Source organism: Mastigoproctus giganteus, chromosome 10 (assembly GCF_048544385.1).
Source record: "Mastigoproctus giganteus isolate SK-2022 chromosome 10, ASM4854438v1, whole genome shotgun sequence".
Classification (NCBI taxonomy): Eukaryota; Metazoa; Arthropoda; class Arachnida; order Uropygi; family Thelyphonidae; genus Mastigoproctus; species Mastigoproctus giganteus.
This window is the reverse complement of record NC_143584.1, coordinates 218,286,616-218,301,543: the sequence shown is the minus strand read 5'-3', so window position 1 is coordinate 218,301,543 and position 14,928 is coordinate 218,286,616. Positions and strand designations below refer to the sequence as shown.

The 14,928-nt window shown below is 37.1% G+C and overlaps 1 protein-coding gene across 1 annotated transcript in view; it reads right to left on the bottom strand.

Moving 5' to 3' along the window:
• Positions 1-14,684, bottom strand: part of Hmt4-20 (Histone methyltransferase 4-20) — a 126,564-nt gene extending 111,880 nt beyond the window's left edge. The window contains exons 1-2 of the mRNA XM_090383283.1: positions 14,615-14,684; positions 8,417-8,507 (exon numbers count right to left, since the gene is read on the bottom strand). The gene's annotated coding sequence lies outside the window, so the exon portion shown is untranslated. The remainder of the gene's footprint in view (positions 1-8,416; positions 8,508-14,614) is intronic.
• Between the last annotated feature and the right edge of the window lie 244 nt (positions 14,685-14,928).

The window sequence follows — 14,928 nt, the reverse complement described above, 5'->3', positions numbered from 1 at the left end:
ATCCAACTCCTGACTTTTTCCCAATGTTGCCCTATACTTGTTAAGTAAGTCTTCCAATCTCCTACTCTTGATATTATTAGTGCCAACGTGTACAACAATATCAACTTTTGTGCGCTTAAAAGATAAAATGTAATCTAAGTATACACAGATTGAGTAGAAAGTAACTTCCTACTCTTCAAAATTTCAATATAATTTCAGTTGTCAATATGCATTTATGCAATTTTATGTTTAATGTATTGGACGACAGCCAGTGAGGTGGATGGATGAAAACTGCAACAACATATGAAGTTTTTTGATACAGGTCCAAAGGTGGTGGTGGTGGTATGATAAGAAAACTAGGTCTGAAAACTTGATCCATAAAACAATAAAAAATTGTTCTTAAAAGTTATAACAATCATTTTAGTGGGAAAAGCAAATAAAATCAACAACTATGCAGTGAACAAATGTTGCAACAGATGAAGCAACAACTGAAATTATCATATTAGTAAATAATGAAACAATACTAAAAATGAGATCATTATCAGTAGACTGAACAACTTTAAAAATGTGCTGTGGCAAAACTCAACAGGCAATGTTAAAAACAGGAAAACTGAAATATACCTGATCTTAAAAGAAATGATTTTCAACCAAAAATAACAAATTGTAAGATGCTAGAGTTATCTAAAGTTAGTTTGGATTACACGAAACAGAACCACCAGTCTTATCATACTAAAGGAAATGACAGCTAAAAGATACTTTAAAATGTTACAATAATTTTTTTTTTTTTTTTTTTTGTTTTTTTGGTAGTTGTTGGCGCATCGGCTTCTGTGGCCATAATGCACCTCCCAAGGTTTTTGCAGTACTTTGATCCAAGCCCGAGGCGGGAATCGAACCCTCGACCTTTGGGTTGCCAGGCAGGCACTTTACCCACCTGGCTAGCCCGGTCGGCACAACAATTTGTAATGTTGAATACAGGAACTCCTTGACTTATGTAAGGGTTGCGTTCTATGAAATGCTACATAAGTCGGATTTTTCCCCATGCTTGTGCAGCACTCACAACTGTGCTCGGTGAACTGATTGAATCAAAAAAGAAATGTTTGACGAACATGTGAATAGAACTATCTATTGTATTTATTCAATTTTTTATCTCATGCGCAGGAAAAATTACAAAAGCGTGCAATTTAAAAAAATTTCAAAATTATAAAGGGATAATGTCAGTAACTTTTACTCTTTGAGCATAGTTGCCAGAATCGACGTCTTCAGCTAATAAGTACGCCACTGGGTCAGCCACTCAGCCTTACGAAAGAACATATTAATGGATGACTGGATGGTGGCTTTTTTCTTTTCATCGTAGATTTCTTTGTAGCAAGCAAGCATATCATTCACCCCTCTGTTAACTTTTAAGAATTGTTCGCTGTCAGGATCCATCTTCTCAAACCTCGCCAATTGGCAATGCAATTTCGCAAAATGCCATTGCCATCTCTCTGGTGATGAAGCATCTCGGCTCCTCATTTGGTTCATCTTGAGCTTCGTCAGCATTTTCTTATTGACTTTAGGGCAGCAATGGTGAAACCATTGCTGCCCTAAAGTCAATAAGTTCTTTGTTAGATAATTCCTTCTTTTCCTCCTCTATTAACTCCTCCATGTCTTTGGCATTAACCTCCAACTAAAGTAGCTCTGCAATTGTTACAATCTTATCTGATTCTTCTTATCTTCATATGATTCGTCTTTTTCAAATCCTTCAAAGCCTTTTACGTGTCATGGGCATATTTTCTTCCATGTGCCATTTAAACAACTTTTAGTAATTTTCACCCAAGCCTTATTAATGTTCAAGATGGCGGGGTAAATATTGTAAGATTTCCAAAAGTCTCTTAACGTAAAATTTTTCTCATTTTCTACTGCAGACAATGCCTGAGCAAATGTAGTGCGTAAATAGTATGCTTTTAAATTTGAAATTATTTTGAAATTGTTTTGCAGTAGAAATATGACTCTCACACCTGAATTGAAAGTCGTTGTCTTTACTATATTTTTCAACCTTGGGAATGAAGCAGCATTTAGATCAATCCTCAAAGAGAAGATATTGTTATCCATGCTCTCTGGTTTAATCGGAAATGCACAGGTATGGTGGCTTTATTGATTCCCTTAAATACATGAGCATTTCCAAAATATTTAGTGGTTTTAATCTGTAATCTCCCGCTGCATTAGCCCCAAGCAAGAGCGTGGCCCTATCTTTGGACACCTTTAAACCAGGCATTGTATTTTTCCTCTTTGGCAATGTATGTTCGATTGGCATTTTTTTTTTTTCCAATACAGAGCAGTCTCGTCAACGTTAAAAATTTGCTGCATTGAATAGCTGGCTTCATCAATAATTTTTTCCAACACATCACAAAATTTCTTTGCAGAATCAGCACTGCCACTAAGTTGGGTTGGGGTTCGCCATACTTATCCTTAATATCTTTATAAATACTTGTTGCTTTTGCTTGAATGATCATTAGACTCAGTGGCACTCGCTTCTGAATCTGATTTTCCATCCATATTATTATTGCTGTTGAGCCTCTAATAACAACAGCTGTTGTTATTAGATGCTCCTGTCCATTCCACATTTGTTGTGAAGACATTTTGATGAAACATGGCATTATACAAATCAACCATCCACCTTACTCTCCCAATCACACGTGAAGAATTCCTAAAGAATTCTTCATGTGTGAATGTAGAAGCAAAATACTCATTCAGTTTGTCAGCAACAGTCAAACCACTGATATCAGTGGACCAATTTGATTCATCCCCTTCTTTCTAGTGTTTACGTATGTAAAATATTTCATGTTTTTCTTTATATCCTTTTCCAAAGATTTCTTGTAATCCGCCTTCACTTGCCTCATCTCCTTTGTGACTTGATTGCAGACTAATTGATATCTACCACAGGCTTTTGTGTTGCCTCATAATTTATACTCATTCCATGCATTTTTCCTTCTCTGCCACCAGTCTCATTAGTTTATATGTTTATACTAAAACGTGAACAGTATTTCTTAATTGCTGTGAAAAGCCCAGTAGCTTCTACGATTAATTCCTCGAATGCTTCCCATTTAGAATTTGCAGATGGTAACATCATCAGCTGGTCCCACTGTATAGAATTGAAGAACTGTCTGAGACAACTGTAGTCACATAATTATCTCAGACAGTTATGAAAGCAAAAACCCTTCTCTTTACCCTTGATAGTAGTTACATCTTTAAGTAAATCCCACATAAATACACTGTGATCACTACTATCTAGTGGTTCTTTTACCTGCAGATTCTTAATGTATGAATATTCACTACAGATAATCAGATCAAGAGTATTTCACCCTCTTGTTACCTTTCTAACATGCTGCAGTAGAAAGCAGTCATCCAATAAATCCACAAAAGCTTGCTAGTGTGTGAGCGACCAACCCACAAGTGAATATCTGAAAAGCTAAAATCCCCCATTATAAGACATTGATTTACTGGCCCACTCTTATTTCTCTGTAAAGTTAATTGTTGCACTCATCACAGTCATTTGGCCTATAACACACTCCTAGTCTGATTTTTATTTTCGCGGTGCTTATGTCACACCAAACTGACTCAAAATTGCACTGGCCACCCATGACAACTAGATAGACTGCCTCACATTTTAGGTGCTTCTTAACTAAGAGAATAATCCCTCCTGTCCTATCCTCTCTGTCCTTTCAGTACACATTTTGCTCCCCATATTCAAGTTCTGAATCCCGTATATCTGAGTGACACAGCGTCTCTGATATCCCAACAATGTCTGCATTTCATGCCTTGACCAGCACTTCACATTCATCAGATTTATTTGCTATGCTCCTAGCATTGGTGTACACACAAGCATAAATGCACCAGTTCTTACTCTTAGTTACCCTAATACAGCCCATGTATTTACTTGTTCCATGATGACTCCCAGTAGTCCTTGAAATCTCCAGTACCTTGCTTTCCAGACTGCTGCTTGTTCTAGTGGAAGCAGTGCAAAACTCACTTTCACCTCTGTCTGAAGCTATTAAGCCTGATATACCTTCATCAATAGCATTAATAAATACAGAAAACAACAATGGGCCCACCACCAAAACCGGAGGGATGCCACTAATAACATTAATCCACAAAGAGCAGTGTCCATTGATAACCACTCTCTGTCTTTTACCATTCAACCATTATTTTATCCATAGCAGTAAATTTTCCTTAATGCCACACTGTTCCAATTTGTGTGGCAGTCTTTTATGTGCAACAGTACCAAAAGCTTTCTAAAATCCAAGTAAACGATATTAAAATTATTTTTTTGCATCCAGTTCTCCTGTCACTTCATCACAATACCTAATAAAATTGGTCAAATAAGATCTCCTCTTAACAAACCCATGCTCTGGCTGAAGTATAACTGATCTCCTGTCTAGATGGTCCTGAATTACTTCTTTAACAAGTGACTCCATTATTTTTCCTGGAACAGAAGTTTAGCTAATAGGTCTGTAATTACTCTTGTCACCTTTTGATCCCCCTTTATGAACTGCGGACACATTAGCACATCTCCAGTCCATAGGGACCTCCTCTGAAACCAAAGTTACTCTCATAATTATGGCTAAGGGTTTGCTTACTTCCTTTGCTGCCTCCCTTAATATATCCATCCCAGGTGCCTTTCTTGTGTTTAACTTCAACAATTTTTTCTTCCACTTTCTCCTCAATTATTACAAAACCACTCACAGAGTTTGATAACCTTCTGGAATCCAATTCTCTAAAGAATTCTTCATGTGTGAATGTAGATACAAAATACTTATTCAGTTTGTCCATAACCTGAGCAGGATCATCAAAACCATTGACATCAAGTGAATCAATGTGATTCAACCCTTTCTTCTATTGTTAATATAAGTAAAGAAGTCTTTGCTGCTTTTCTTGGCATTCTTTGCCAAAGATGTCTCGTTATCTGCCTTGGCTTGCCTAATCTCTATTTTTTTTGTGACTTGATTGCATATTAGTTTATATCTACCATTAGCTTCCAAGTCAAGTGATAATTTATATGCGTCCAAGAATTTTCCTTCTCTGCCACATGTTCAGCTGACATCCATTTATGTCTAAGCCTTGAACAGCATCTCTTAGTTGGTATGAAAAGCCTTGTAGATATCCCTACAATGTCTGAATCTGATAATTTGACAAGCACTTCAAATTCATCAAATTATTTACTATGCTCCTAGCATTTGAGTACATGCAAGTATACATGCATCTGCTCTTATTTATTACACAGCCCATGTATTTCCTTGTTCCATGATGGCACACATTAGGCCTTGAAATTCCTGGTACCTTGCTTTTTGAGCTGCTGCATGTTCCATTAGAAGCAGTGCAAGAATCACTTTCACATCTGCCTGCAGCTATTGTTATTCTATTAGTTTGTGTATCTTCCCCTCAATAAGCTAGCAGGGTTCTGACCAACCTGATGCTACCTCGATAGCATCAGCAAATATTCTTGTACCCTTTCTATTTAAGTGTATCCCATTCCTGTAGAAGCAGTCTCTCCTGTGAACAAGTCTGGAGAGATCCGAGTTGGATTCCCATCAACAACTGGAGGAATTTCTAAAGTCCTCATCATTACAGTTAGCCAATCTCAGACAGAGGGTCTAAGGTTCCCTCCGTGAGTTATTCTGTGTTTTTCAGTCCAAGCAACATGCAAATTGGCCTGTGAACAGTTGTGGATCCAGAAAAAAATTAGATGAGGAGCACCATTTTGTGCACTAGAATGGCGATCACATTAGCATCAGTGTTGCCAACTATAGTCAGTTGAAACTAGCTGAGCCACAATGCAAAAATAGATAAAATCCTATGTTAACAATGAAAAATAAATAAATAAATAAAAAAAATAAACTTTTTTGTAGCTAAAGGGAATTTAAACAATTGGTGTATATTTTTCGAAAAACAACAGGGGCACACATGCCCTGGTGTGTCCCTACCCTGAATCCGCCACTGCCTGTGAGCACAGATTATTACAGACAATACATCATATAGTTATGAGCCCTCACTTGGAGGGAGTGGGGCATTAATATCAGTGTGTGTGTGTGTGTGTGTGTGTGTGTGTGTGTGTGTGTGTGTGTGTGTGTGTGTGTGTGTGTGTGTGTGTGTGTGTCCATTCAAGCGTGAGAGTTTGATTTGTATGCAGTGCTGTAGTCATAAAAAATATTAGCAGAAGGTATACTCTATGAATGTTATGAAAAGCAGAGAGGATGCTGTGATCAGGCTTATTAATCAAATTCCAGAGAGTATATAGTGTGTACCTGTGTATGTATGTATATATATACACCTGGTAAGTAAATATATGGCATATTTACTTACTTATCTATACAACGTATATATTAAAATAATAAACTAAGTATTGTCTAAGAATCAAATGCTAATAAATTTATTTTTTAATTTTCAGTAATTATTTTAATAATATGGTGTCATCATCATCATCATCATCATCAGCCATTTTCAATCCACTGCAGGATGAAGGCCTCTCCAACAACTTTCCAGTTCCTTCTGTTTTGAGCAATGGCCATCCATTTACTACCCACAAACTCATGAATTTCATCTATCCATCCCCGCCTTTGTCTTCCAGGTTTTCTTCTAGCTCCTCTTGGGTACCATTCTGTTATTTTCTTAGTCCATCTGTCATCATGTCTCCAAGCTATGTGTCCTGCCCAAGACCATTTTAGTTCTTTAGTTTTGATAAGAATGTCCTTTACTTGAGTTTGCTGCCTAATCCATGTGTTTCTCTTCTTATCTAACAGTCTGATTCCCAATATAATTCGTTCCATTCTTCGCTGTGTAGTTCTCAGCTTCTCTTCCATTCTTTTGGTGAGTGCCCAAGTTTCACTTCCATAAGTCATGGTGGGGAGTATACATTGGTTCATTATTTTACTTTTCAGACAAACTGGGATATTGCTCTTCAGTATGTGACTATATTTCCTGAATGCTATTATCCATCCAAAATTTATTCTTCTCTTGACTTCCAGCCATTTATCATTATTACAGCTAATAACTTGTCCCAGATAAGTACATGACACCACATTTTCAATTACTGCTCCTCCAATCATTATATCCCATTGTTCATCATTACTTTTGTTTTAGCCATATTTATCTTTAGTCCAAAATTCTTACTAAATGTGCATAACTGATTTAGATTTTCCTCTAATTCTCTGGGATCGTGGTTTATGACCACAATGTCATCTGCAAATCATAAATGGTTTAGGTACTCTCCGTTCACATTGACTCCTTTCTGCAACCAGTCTAATCTTCTAAAAGCTTCCTCAAGGGCAGCAGTAAACAGCTTCGGAGATATTGTCTCCTTGTCGAACTCCTTTCTCGATTTTAAATTTCTTACTGTCCTTGTCTAGTCTAATAAAGGAGGTAGCACTCTCATATATTTTCTTCAAAATCATAATATGTGGGGTGTCTATGCCTTGTCTTTCCAGTGCCCGAAACATTGCCTTATGTTGTATGGAGTCAAATGCCTTTTCATAATCCACAAATGCCAGGAATAATGGTGTTTTATATTCATTTGCTTTCCCCATTAGCTGTGATATTACATGAAGGTGATCCATAGTTGAGAATCCTGTCCTAAAGCCAGCTTGCTCTTTCAGTTGATTCTCATCAAGTATTCTTTCGAATCGGTTAGTAATGACCCTTGTGAACAACTTGAAGATGTGGGATAACAAGCTAATTGGTCTATAATTTCCAATTTCTGGTTTATCTCCTTTCTTATGCAGCAAAACTATGATTGCATTATTCCACTGCTTAGGCGTCACACCTTTTCTAATGCACTTTGTGAAGAGTCTTGCCAGTTTTTGTGTTATGTCTCTTCCTCCCAATTTTAACAACTCTACAGTAACTTTATCTTCCCCCGGGGCTTTCTGATTCTTCATTTTCTTCAATGCATGTTCTACCTCATCAGGAAGAATATTGGGTATGTCGTATGTGTTGCTACTTTGCAATCCATCTTCTATGGTGCTTGTACACTATATTGGTGTACAAGCACCATATTATTAAAATAGTGCATGCAAACCACATTAAAATTAAAAAGTTTTTCAATAACCAGAAGGTATACGCTATTTATCTAAAACAAATCCAGAGGGCATACAGCATATACCCTCCACTACAGCCCTGTTTGTATGTTGTGTGAGGTGAAAAACTCAGAATAACTTATGTTAGAAATACTCCTGCAGCTCATTTTTGTTAATTGCAGCCTTGACTCTTCAAAGAAGTCTTTTAAGAATTTCTCTGAGCAACAGTGTTATTCCAACTCAGACCTCTCCAAATTTGGTGGATGTAAATTATCAAAAAATCAAAAACTACTGCTATCAAACAGTAATTAATAGCAGTCTACAACACAAACAGAATATTTATACTAATTCAAAATATACTTTTCTTTTTTTCTATTATTTTTACTTACTCTTTTATTTGTTAAATTAAAGCCAGTTTCAAGATATTTTTCCTGATAGTAAAGAATGCATTATCAATGACAGCATCACCGACGTCTTGACCTAAAATCAAATAAAACATATTTAAATTATCAATATATCACAAAAAAAAAAATTTTAGTTTTCAACAAATATTTCTTATTCTAAACAAAGTTATAGATACATTATTTTTTGGCATTTATCTTAGCAGACAACTAATCACTGGTGACATCTGTTATATCTAAACACATAAATGCCATTTTCCAAATTAACATCATGAGTTATAGAGATTCCCAGATTAATTATAAGGGGCCCTATAGTAATATAGTTATAGTTTTGGAGTAATGTTAAAGTAGTTATAGAATGTGCATCTTTTATACAAAGAAATGTTTTGCAATATATAAATGGGGAAGGCTATAACAAAATTTGAAATAGCATTAGCATTAGCAAGGGCACATGATGCAAGAAACAAGCTTATATAGCATCAGCCAAAAAAAAAAAAAAAAAAAAAAAAATTATTTTACCCATTCCCTGGCTCCAAATGTTTGTCAAGTTCTGCCTTGAATCTATTTAAGCTATCAACTACAACAGATGGAAGTTTGTTCCACCAATCAACCACCTGCTGGCTAAAGGCAAACTTCTGCACATCTATCCTACAACCATCTTTCCTCAATTTGAATTTATGCCCTCTCAGGTAATTATTCTGAGCAAGAGGAGGAATCCCATCAGCATTGAGCATGCTCAAACCATTCAAGGCTTTATACACCTCAATCAGATCACCTCGCAGGTGCCTAGTCTCCAGACACTGTAATTTGCAAAATTTAAGCCTTTCTTCGTAAGAGTAACCCTTTGTTCCATTCACTAATCTTGATGCCCTTCTCTGTACTCGTTCCAACAGCTCTACATCCTTCTTAAAATTAGGCCTCCAAACCTGTATACAGTACTCAAGGTGTGGCCTGACCATTGCCTTATACAAGGGATTAATCACCTCCTTATCCCTGCTAGAAAACTTCCTGCATATCATTGACAAGACACCATGAGCTGCTCTTGCAGACCGTCTGCACTGCTCAGAAAACTTTATATCTGCCTGCACAATTACCCCCAGGTCCTTTTCATTCTCTACCACTGCCAGTGTGGTACCACAGAGTTGATACGTTACTCTGGGATTACTGCTTCCCATATGTAGTACTTTACATTTGTCAATGTTAAATTTCATTTGCCACCTCTCAGCCCATCTGCTCAACTTTTCTAGATCCTGTTGCAGCAGTGTACTGTCATTAGTGTCATTAACAACCCTGCCAACCTTTGTATAGTCTGAAACTTGGACATTAAGCCTGATATACCATCATCAATATCATTTATAAATACAGAAAACAACAATGGACCCAACACTGAACCTTGAGGGACTCCACTAATAACATTAGTCCACAAAGAGCAGTGTTCATTGATTACCACTCTGTCTTCTCCCACTCAACCATCCCTTTATCAATAGCAGCAATTTGCCTCCAATGCTACACTGCTCCAATTTGTGCAGCAGTCTTCCATGTGCAACAGTATCAAAGGCTTTTCTAAGATCCAAATATATGATATCAAAGTTATTCTTTGCATCCAGTTCCTTTGTGACTACATCGGAGTATCCAATCAAATTAGTCAGACAAGACTTCCCCTTAACAAACCCATGCTGTGTCCGAGCTATAATTGAAGTCTTGTCTAAATGATCTTGCAATGCTTCTTTAACCAGTGCCTCCATTAATTTCCCTGAAACAGAAGTTAAAAAGTCTGTAATTACCTGTGTTTCCCTTTGATCCTCCTTTGTGGATTGGGGTCACATTTGCACATCTCCAGTCCATGGGTACCTCCCCTGAGTCCAGGGAAGCTCTCATAATTATGGCTAAGGGTTTGCTTACTTCCTTTTGCTGCCTCCTTTAATACAAAGTATAACTGGATATATTCCATCCACCCTAGGTGCCTTTCTTTTGTTTATCTTCAACAAGTTCTCCTCCACTTTACTCTCAGTTATTACAAGATTATCTAGCTTACTGCCAGAGTTGAACACACCTCTGGCATTCCCCTCCCTGAATAACTCCTCATGTGTGAATGTCAATGCAAAATATTCATTTAGTTTGTTAGCTACCTGAGCAAGATCATCAACACTTGAACCATCGATATCAAGTGGACCAATCTGATTCATCACCTTCCTTCTAGAGTTTACATAAGTAAAGAACTCTTTGCTGTTTTTTTCTTTGCATCCTTTGCCAAAGATTTCTCGTAATCTGCCTTCGCCTGCGTAACCTCCTTTGTAACTTGGTTACAGACCAGCTTATAACTATCATAGGCTTCTGTGTCACATGTTAATTTATATGTATCCCATGTATATTTCTTCTCTGTCACATGTCTAATTAGTTCACCTGACATCTATTTAGGACTAAATCTTGAACAATATTTCTTTGTTGGTATGAAAAGCCTAGTAGCTTCCAAGATTAATTCTTTGAATGCTTCCCATTTTGAATTTGCTGTTGGTAACATCATCAGTTGGTCCCACCGTATAGAATTTAAATACTGTCTCAGACCACCGTAGTCACCTTTACGAAAGCAAAAATCCTTCCCTTTACCCTTGATGGTAGTTACTTCTTTGAGTAAATCCCACTTCAGGACACTGTGATCACTGCCACCTAGTGGTTCCTTTATCTGTAAATTCTTGATGCATGAAGAATCACTACTGATAATCAGATCAGGAGTGTTACTCCCTCTAGTTGCCTCCCCAACATGCTGCTGCTGCTGTAGAAAACAATCATCCAATAAATCCACAAAAGGCTTGCTAGTGTGTGAGTGACCTACCCACAAATTCCAGTTAATCTCTGGGAAATTAAAATCCCCAATAAAAGACACTCTGATTTACTGGCAGACTCTATTTCTCTGCACAATTGCTCATTATACTCCTCAGATTCATTTGGCCTATAACACACACCTATTCTCATTTTTCCTTTCCCAGTGCTTAGGTCACACCAAACAGACTCAACATTGCATTGTCCACCAACATCAACTGGATGCACTTCCTTAGATTTTATGTGTTACCTAACTAACAGCACAATCCCTCCTCTGTTTATGTCCTGTCTATTCTCTCTGTACACATTGTACTCCCCAAATTCCAGTTCTGCACTGCTTATGTCTGTGTGACACCATGTCTCTGATATCCCAACAATATCAGCCTTTGATATCTTGACTAGCACTTCAAGCTCATCGAATTTATTAACTATACTCCTAGCATTGGTACATGCAAGTATACATGCACCTGTTTCTACTCTTAGTTATCCTAACACAGCCCATGTATTTACTTGTTCCACTATGACTCCCAGCAGTCCTGGAAATCCCCATTGCCTTGCTTTCCAGGCGGCTGCTCAATTACATTTCAATAGAAGTAGTGCAAGAATCACTTTTACCTCTGCCAGCGTCTACTGTTAATCTATTAGTCTGTGTATCCATGCCAAGCTAGCAGTTTTCCGACCCATCTAACTGTGCCTCGATAGCATCAGCAAACATTCTTGCACCCTTTCTATTTAAGTATATCTCATCCCTGTAGAAGCAGTCTCTCCTGTTAACAAGCACAGATCAGGCTGAGAAAAATTCTACTCCTTGAGCCTTGCATAATCTCTCTCCAGGGCCGAATTGATCGACAAGGCTCTCATCATATACTCCCTACTATCGTGTCTGGGCAGAATTGCAGACACTTTCAAATTCAACCCTAACTCATGGCTTTTTTTCAGCATTGACTTGTACTTGTTAAATAATTCTGCCGGTCTCCTACTCTTAATATCATTAGTGCCAACATGTACAATAATATCACCCTTTGTGCCTTTAAAAGATGATATCTGCCCTACAATGTCATCAACCATTGCCCCTGGCAGCCGTACCCTGGTCCTGTTCCATCTATCCTTTTTGCACAATATGTTCCCCATTTCCCTGACAATAGAGTCACCTACAACAACTAGTTTCTTTGGGACAAGTGCATTCTGCCTTGGGGATTTACTGATTAACTGATACTACTATACTCGCTTTCTAGTTTTCCGTTAAACCTTACGCTATCTAGTTCGGTGCACACGTATCGTATAACATTGGCGGCAAGTTATGAACGGTTAATCTAGGACATGGGGTATTATTTACTTTCCAAATCACGCTATCTAAATTCTAAATAAACCGCGGAGCTTGACTAGGTCTATAAGCTACTTATAGAAATAATTTAATCTAACAATTAAGTCAATAAAGTGGCTAAGTATAATTAAAAACTTTGCATTCGCGGGAGCTGCAAAACCTGTTCAACACGTGGATTTGATACCCTTACCGATACTAAGTAATAACCTACAAAATCTGTATCTAAATTCAAATTAAACTAAAGTATTGTTACTAGGAATATAAAGCAAATCTAAAAAATAAATTAATATGCCAATTTAAGTCAATAAAAAAGCAAAACTTCTCTATTTGCTCCAGCCCGTAAAACTTTGCCTGTTCACTTGTACTCTCGAACCCAAGTTATTCTATACAATACTATACATATAAATAAGATGTACATTAATATTATATAATATCAGTGTAAATACACCATAGTTTACTCATAAATTTAACTACATAAGTAGTGTAATGGCATTGTTTGATTTTTATCTCATATTGTGGCTACCTTCACGAGATACCAGGTATTGTACCACTTCAAATAAATAACTTTTCTAGATCCTCTTGTAATAGCATACTCTCTTTAGTGTCATTAACAACCTTGCTAACTTTTGTATCATCTACAAACTAGATTCAACAGCCAAGAAATGGCTTCAGCTTGCAACACTGTGTCCTCTGCAAAGTGTCAACTGCTAATATCATACTTTAAATAAACAAAAAGATGCAAGTATGAGGGCGCAGTTCTGGACTGTGAGCTGTGTGGTCTAAAACGGGAGGTGTTGGACCACCTCAACAGTTGAATTGCTCCAGTGGTGTGAGATGTTGCACCGTCATATGAAAAATAATAAATAAATAAAATAAGAGCACCTTGAGACAATAACCTTGACCATTTTCATCTAAATGACTTTGTACAGTTTTCAAAGAGTCTGCTAATATTGGATGTTGTTAACGCCGTAACCCTATAGGGAAAAACCAACCAGGGCAAGCCCTGATGATCCCAGATATCACCATGGGCTTCCTTGTGGAAGGATTAGTCTTGAATTTCACAGCAACTGATAATGATGCAAGCTTCCACATCACAGATGCAGCTTTGGATTCAGAGGTCATACTCAATCCATGTCTTGTCACTGGAGATTATGCAGAAAAGGAACTTGTTAACTCCTGTGTCAAAACTGCAATTCTCCGTGGCACCTTAATTGACATGTGCATTGTCATTTGCACTCATCTGGAAAGATCTTGGTTTGACTCCCATCAAAAACTGGAGGAATTTCTAAGTCCTATTCAATCGAGGCTGTAGTTAGCTGATCTCTGGTGGAGGAAGTAGGTTATCAACAAATCAGCTTATGAACAAGCTTTTACAGACAACTACATGATAAGAATATGAGCAACAGCAATGATGCCATTCATTGCTGTTGTGTAGTGATGTTTTTTTTTGTCAAAAGTGCAAGGAAAAACTCCATCCTTGTTTTTTTTTTTTGTAGATGTGACTCAGTTGCTGTGGCATCCATTGAACAGACTTTTCTGTACTGAAGTTGTTCTTTCATAATAGTCTTAACCGTGCTGAAATACAAATTCAAGTATTTTGAAATGTTATGCAGTTTGATAGGGTGTTTCTCTTATATCATGGCATTAATACATCAAATATTCTCTTCTGTTTAAGGTGCACAGTTGCCCATGTTCAATGTTTGTTTTGCATTATCAAATGCATTACACCATTTCCACACTTGTTTTCACGCATCATCCATTACTACACAGACCTTGCAGTGACACTGTGGTGATTTCCACCGAGGATGTCTCTTACTCAGCCTTGGATCAGTATTCATATCAGCTGCTATTTCAAAACCGACATAGCACATCATGTGCAAGTGCTGCCACCTACTGCATATGTTGCAACAGATGGTGCTTTATGTAGAAACATCTTCCATGCTTTAATGTTACTTACACTGGCTGATTTTCATAAAAATTGATTTATTATCTTACTTTCTGATATACTCTCTTATTGCTTAAATTATATAACTAGAACATACCTCTGCATCTGCATACAAGAAGACCAGTCTACAATGTGGTCTAAAACTGAAGAGGTTTCTGTGGAAAATGAAATAAAATTTTGGGTATAAGCATATACACACTTAAAGAGCACAGATTGAATTATTTTTTATTTTAAAAAGAAATGACATTAATGAATGCAAATGCCAAGAGTAACAAAAAAAAAAAAAAAAAAAAACAGAAAAAATATAACAGTAAAAAGCAGGAGTCAAAGATCTTATAAAGAAGCTGGGGATAGTGATGGATCTAAAAAATAAGGTCCAGTTAGAACATATGCCAATTAAAATCGGCATCT